Source organism: Lutra lutra, chromosome 7 (assembly GCF_902655055.1).
Source record: "Lutra lutra chromosome 7, mLutLut1.2, whole genome shotgun sequence".
NCBI classification, from domain to species: Eukaryota; Metazoa; Chordata; class Mammalia; order Carnivora; family Mustelidae; genus Lutra; species Lutra lutra.
The window spans coordinates 91,307,067-91,314,266 of record NC_062284.1 but is presented as its reverse complement, the minus strand read 5'-3'; positions in this window follow the sequence as shown (position 1 = coordinate 91,314,266).

The window sequence follows — 7,200 nt, the reverse complement described above, 5'->3', positions numbered from 1 at the left end:
AATACCTATCTCCCATTTTGGTTTTGTTGACTGTTTACTTTGCTGTGTGCAAAAGCTTTTGATCTTGATGAAGTCCCAATAGTTCATTTTTGCCCTTGTTTTTCTTGCCTCTGGCAATGTGTCTAGAAAGAAGTTGCTGTGGCTGAAGTCAAAGAGGTTGCTGCCTGTGTTTTCCTCAGGGATTTTGATGGATTCCTGTCTCACATTGCAGTCTTTTATCCACTTTGAATCTATTTTTGTCTGTGGTGTAAGGAAATGGTCCAGTTTCATTCTTCTGTATGTGGCTGTCCAATTTTTTCAACACCATTTTTTGAAGAGACTGTCCTTTTTCCATTGGGCATTCTTTCCTGCTTTGTTGAAGATTAGTTGGCCATAGAGTTGAGGTCCATTTGTGGGCTCTCTATTCTGTTTCATTGATCTCTGTTTTTGTGCCAGTACCATACAGTCTTGATGATGACAGCTTTGTAATAGACCTCAATGTCCAGAACTGTGATGCCCCCAGCTGTGGTTTTCTTTTCCAACATTCCTCTGCCTACTTGGGGTCTTTTCTGGTTCCATACAAATTTTAGGATCATTTGTTCCATTTCTTTGAAAGAAGTTGATGATATTTTAATAGAGATTCCATTAAATGTATGGACTGCTCTAGGTAGCACATTTTCACAATACTTGTTCTTCTAATCTGTGAGCATGGGATGTTTTTCCATTTCTTTTTGTCTTCCTCAATTTCTGTTATGAGTATTCTATAGTTTTCTGAATACAGATTCTTTGCCTCTTTGGTTAGGTTTATTCCTAGGTATCTTATGATTTTGGGTGCAACTGTAAATGGGTTTGACTCCAAATTTCTCTTTCTTCTGTCTTACTGTTGGTGTATAGAAACACAACTTATTTCTGTGCATTAATTTTATATCCTGACACTTTACGCAATTCCTGTATGAGTTCTAGCAGTTTTGGAGTGGAGTCCTTTGGATTTTCTACATAAAGTATCATATCATCTGCAAAGAGTGAGAGTCTGACTCCTTCTTTGCCAATTTGGATGCCTTTAATTTCTTTTTGTTGTCTGATTGTTGAGGCTAGGACTTCTGGTACTGAGGCTGACAGAGACTCTGAGCTCCAACCCCTTTCCATCCAGGGCTTCCCATTACTCCTGCTAAGGCCAAGAAAAGACCAAATAGCCATCCCATTTGATTAAGATAACAAGTCATTGCTCCTGCTGAGACAGAAGAAAAAGACCAGATGCCCAGTCCTGTTTGAATAAGAAAAGAAAAAGAAACAGTCCCCAGGGTGAGTTAGCACTCTCCTAAGACACCTCCACATAGATTATACTTCCACATGGAAGAGCCATTTGGCCTTGAGAGACTGGGAAAACACCCCATTACCATCCCCCATTGCCCATAACCATAATAACTCACTCCTAACCCTGCTGGGTGCTCAGTCTTTGGGAAAGAATCCTGCTGAGCCCACTGGCGTTAATAAGCTGTTTTCCCTTTTCTCCTATGTGGCATGTGGCATTTGAGTTTCCTCCATCACCTCAGATTTTCCACACCAGTACTATGTTGAATAGCAGTGGTGATAGTGGACACCCTGCAATGTTCCTGACCTTAGGGGAAAAGCTCTCAAGTTTTCCCCATTGAGAATGATATTCGCTGTGGGTTTTTCATAAATGGATTTTATAATATTGAGGTATGTAGCTTCTATCACTATATTGTAATGAGTTTTAATCAGGAAAGGATGCTGCACTTTGTCAAATCCTTTTTCAGCATCTGCTGAGAGTATCATATGACTCTTGTTCCTTCTTTTATTAATGTATTGTATCACATTGATTAATTTGCAGATGTTGAACCAACCTTGCAGACCAGGAATAAATCCAACTTGGTCATGGTGAATAATCCTTTAAATGTACTGTTGCATACTACTGGCTAGTATTTTGGTGAGAATTTTGGCCTTCATGTTCATCAGGGTTTTTGGTCTGTAATTCTCCTTTTTGATGAGGTCTTTGTCTGGTTTGGGGATCAAGGTAATGCTGGCCTCATAAAATGAGTAAAGGTTTTCCTTCCATTTCTATTTATTTGGAATAGTTTCAGGAGAATACGTACTAATTCTTCTTTCAAAGTTTGGTAGAATTCCCCTGGGAAGCTGTCTGGCCCTGGACTCTTGCTTTTTGGGAGATTTTTGACAACTTCTTCAATATGATTACTGGTTATGGATCCGTTCAGGTTTTCTATTTCTTTCTGTTCTTGTAATATGTTCTTGTAATTGTTTGTATTCCTTTGCTGTTGGAATCAGTGAATTCTTATTCTTTAACTTCTGAATGTGCTCTCTCACATCCTCTTTATTATGTCTGGATCAGTGGATCAGTATCTATCTACCTACCTACCTACCCACCCACCTTAGACATTCTCATTCTAAACTCACCATATGTTTAACATCATAGTCCCCATTAAAATATGAAGATTCATTTATATCTTTACTAATCTAGCTTTGTAATATACTTTATAACCAGAAAGGGTGTTGCTTCCTGTTTTTGTTTTTGTTTTTCTTTTTTCCTCAAAATTACTTCAGTTATACAGGGTCTTTTTTGGTTCTATGCAAATTTTAGGATTGCTTTTCTAGTTCTGTGAATAATGTCATTAGAATTTTGATAGGGAATGCATTAAATATATAGGTGGTTCTTTGTAATATAGACATTTTAACAATATTAACTCTTCCAATTTATAAATATAGGACACCTTACCATTTATTTTTATCTTCAATTTATTGCAACAATATCTTATAGTTCTTTTTGTTTGTTTTATTTTTTACTGTCCTATAGTTTTTCATTTATAGATCTTTCAGTCCCTTGGTTAAATTGTTTCCTGTCTCTTTGTTGGTCTTCTTTTGTTCTTCTATTTTCTCTCCTTGTTTTGTTGAATTATCTCTTTTCTCATGTAGCTCTCTGAGCATCTTTAGAGCAATTACTTTGAGTTATTTTTTGTGCAATTCTTTTTTTTTTAAGATTTATTTATTTATTTGACAGAGATCACAAGCAGGCAGAGAGGCAAGCAGAGAGAAAGGAGGAAGCAGGCTCCCCGCTAAGCAGAGAGCCCATGTGGGGCTCCATCCCAGGACCCTGGGACCATGACCTGAGCTGAAGGCAGAGGCTTTAACCCACTGAGCCACCCAGGTGCCCCTGTTGTGCAATTCTTATACCTCCATTTCCTTTGTGTTAGTTACTGTAAGTTTACTGTGTTCTTTTGGTGGAGTTAAGTTTCCCTGATTCTTTCTGATCCCTGTAGTCCTGCATAAGCATCTGCACATTTGGAGAAAAACTCTCCTATTCCAGACTTTAGGGACTGACTTCAGTAAGGAAAGACCTTCACCAACAGATGGGAGAATGCTAGAGTGTGTTGTGACCCCGGGTCTAGTGATACCTGGCACCAAGTGCAGGAGTATATAGCAGGTTTGCATCCTGGGGGTTGTGAAGTCTTATTGGCTCAGGCTACTGGAGTCTACAACATTAACTACATGTGGTCCTTGCAAGTGCAGTAGAGGGTCCACACTGGTTGCAACTCTGTTGGCTTCCTTAGCTGAACCCCAATGTTCAGCAGCTAGGGACCAGGGCAGATAGTGGTGGTGGTCAGGGCAAGATCGTGTGTACACCTTTGGCTGTGAGGACCAGTAGTAGGTGCCTGTGTAGCAGCAAGTTCAGTTTCAGACATACATCTGGTGGTAGGGGTCAGGGACAGAGAGAGCGTCTGAGTCAACTGTGTGTGCAATGACAACTGCCAAGGCCTTGGCTGCATAATGACACCACAAGTGTGCATATGGCAGAAGATGGTAAAGAGACTCTGCCCAGTGGTATGTAAATGCATAGCCAGATGTGTTAGCCCAAAGTACACTCTCAGTGGTGGGGGTCACTTGCAATGGTCTAGGCTGATTCCTTCCACTCACACAGTCACAGAGACCTGAGATGGCTGCTGATACAAATCCTAGCTAGCACGGGACAGCAGAGTGGTTGAGAGAGTGGACAGGGACTCAGATGGTTGGTATCAGCAAACATGAATACCTATGGGGTAAAATCCCCCAAATCTTAAAAGGGTCAACAACATTGCTGGCCATTGGTTTTTAAGTAGTGAAAGATACTAGACTCTCTGAAGAGTTCAGTGGGAATCAAGGTTTATTTAATGCTACATAGCTGGCATTGGTAGTTATTGTTCTTTCTTGTGACCATGCACTTCCATTATGTCTCAGATTTGCTGGGCTTTGGGCAGGGTGAAACTGAAGCAGTTTCTTTGAACTATGCCCTGAAAGACCAGTTAAGCTGGTCATTCACCCCATTCTTCCTTTTCTAGTAACAGGACTCTTTCTAGCTGGAGAGCTCCTTCTTGGTGCAGAGCAGTCTTGCCTAGAGAATGGGATGATGCAGGGAAAATGAAACTGTTCTTCCTTTGTTTATCGAGTGGTTATTCTGGTTTTTATTCCACTGTGTGACCACAGTTTCTTAAGTGGATTCCTAAGCTCTCTCAGTGCCATTTGCTTTTTGTGAAAAGCTATTTAATTGTTGATCTTTGTTGGGGGACCGAGGTTGGGGTCTCCTACTTCATCTGGGTGATATCATTCCTCTAAAATAAATTGTTTGTTTGGAGGTTTTAGACAGTAAAATTAATTTCCTTCCATGTTAAACCTACACTCTTAGAGGTTAAAGTTTATTTTTCAGCATATTTATTACGGGGATGAAGCTCTTTGGCATCCCAAGTTTATCTTGGATGTCCTTTGACCTTTGCTATACCAGGTAATCCTTCATCTTTATTTCTAGCTCCAGTGTCCTTTGAAATACTTAAAGCAAAACTCCATCAGGATTCAAAATGTAATGTTTAGATCACGAACCAGCTTTACTATTTACCTGTCTTCATGTCTTTCAGCTTCTACTTTATTTTTGGCCTCTGAGGATTTGCTACTTTCTACCAGTTCTGCATTAAATTTGAAATACTATTTAAAATATTTCATTCTAGAAGCACCTGGGTGGCTCAGTCAGTTAAATGTCTGCCTTTGGCTCAGGTCATGATCCTAAAGAGTCCCACATTGGGCTCTTTGCTCAGCAGGGAGTCTCCCTCTCCCCCTCCATCTGCCTCTCCCCCTGCCTCTCACACTCTCTCTCAAATAAAAAAGTCTTTAAAAAATAAAATAATTTTATTCTATGTATTTTAGTTGGTTTCAATGGGAGGTTTTTCAGTGTCTTTATTCTACTATACTACTAGAAAGAGACATTTTATATCACCATTCATCCTCTTAATCACTTAAAAGTTTCTGGCTCTGAAAGTACAACACTGATTTCCTAAATTTGTCTTTCAGAATCCTTTAACCAAGTTCCTTTTTCACAATGTCTCTAATTAGAATAATTTGAATAGATTATCTGTCCTTAAGTATTTCCACAGATAAAACATATACAATTTCTCCCTAAACCAGCTATCAGTCTGTGGTTATATATTAAAAATACAAATACTTCATTGTGTAATGGTACCAATTTCCTTCTCTAGTTTATTATGACAATTATGACATATGCCATACATTTGACTGGGAATCTGTTTCTCGTAGAACATCTCTTCCCAATTTCTTGAAGTGTAGTCCTTTCCTTTGGCACTGCTGTATTTTAAACCACATGGGAGGAGATGGCTAAATCCCAAACCAGGTGACCTCCACATCAAGCAATAGGACCCAGGTATCACAAAGTTATTAAAATCCTCTTTTGAAAATTTGTATTTTAAATGGTTACACATAGAGTCAAAAGACTTCTGAAGTAGAGGCACTGAGGTCTGTGCCCTAAAATGAGACCCCAGATGTACTATAGTCACATTATTGAGCTGCTTTTAGTTATGTTAGCAAAATAGTAATCTTTACTTAATTTTTTAAGTCACGTAATTCATTCATAAGAACTCTGTGATATTGACAGATGCCTCCTAGGTCTGCATCCTAGAATGGCTTAAATGTGATATTAAAAAAAAAAAAAAAGAGGAATAGAGAAAGCAAGGAAGAAAAGACAACAAGCAGGCATTTATTGACTAATATCCATGAAACGCTGCAGACACGGATAGAGTCAGGGCCTCAAACTATGGTAGCATAACACACGATTTTCTCTTTCTCTTGGTAGTAACCTTGTCGAAGTTGACTTCATTGTCTAGGCATCTCTATAAGCAGTCATCAAGAAATATGTCTATAACTCCATTGTTCTGCCATGACCTAAATTTCAGATAGATGGAATGTATCTCTGCAGTTAATTACAAAACAGATCCTGGAAAGATGTCATTAAAGAAAATAATTTGCGTCCTAGAGCAAGGAAGAGGAGAGGCTCTGCCAAAGTCTAGGTTATGAGACCACATGAGGAATATAATAAGTGAAATGAACTTCACTCAAAATCACATGGACCAGGGGTGCCTTGGTGGCTCAGGCATTAAGCACCTGCCTGCGGCTCAGGTCATGATCTTGGGGTCCTGGGATCAAGCCCCGCATGGGGCTCCCTGCTCAGCGGAAGCCTGCTCCTCCCTCTCCCACTCTCCTCCCTGCTTGAGTTCCCTCTCTGGCTCTTTCTCTGTTAAATAAATTAATTAATTAAATAAAATCTTTTTAAAAAAAATCACATGGACCTATATAGTATAAGTAGTGGTTTTTCGGAAAAAAAAAAAAAAAGCTAAGATAATAACAAAAAGGGAGGCAAACAATAAGAGACAGTAAACAAACTGAGGGTTGTTGAAGGAGAGGTGGGGTGGGGCTGAGGTAACTGGGTGATGGGCATTAAGGAAGGCACTTGATATAATGAGTGCTAGGTATTATATGCACCTGATGAGTCACTATATTCTACCCCTGAAACTAATAATACATTATATGTTAACTAAATTGAATTTAAATGAAAACTATTTAAAAATCAAATTCAAATGGAAAGAGAAGCAATACAGTATCAGCCAAACACTACAATAGCCATTATTGTAAACAAACAAAACAAAACGAAAACTTCATATTCATTTGCATTCTTCTGAAATGCATCCTTTTGAATATATACACAATACTTTATCTCTAATATTTATATTTAACCAGTAGTTATTAAGTCCTTAATAATAAGGACTTAAAGTCCAAAATATGTACATTCCAATTTACCTCATATGCTTTTTCCCAAGAGATTATCTGCCAATGAACAAGCATCATGAAATTTTATGTCATTAGTTAAAAAGA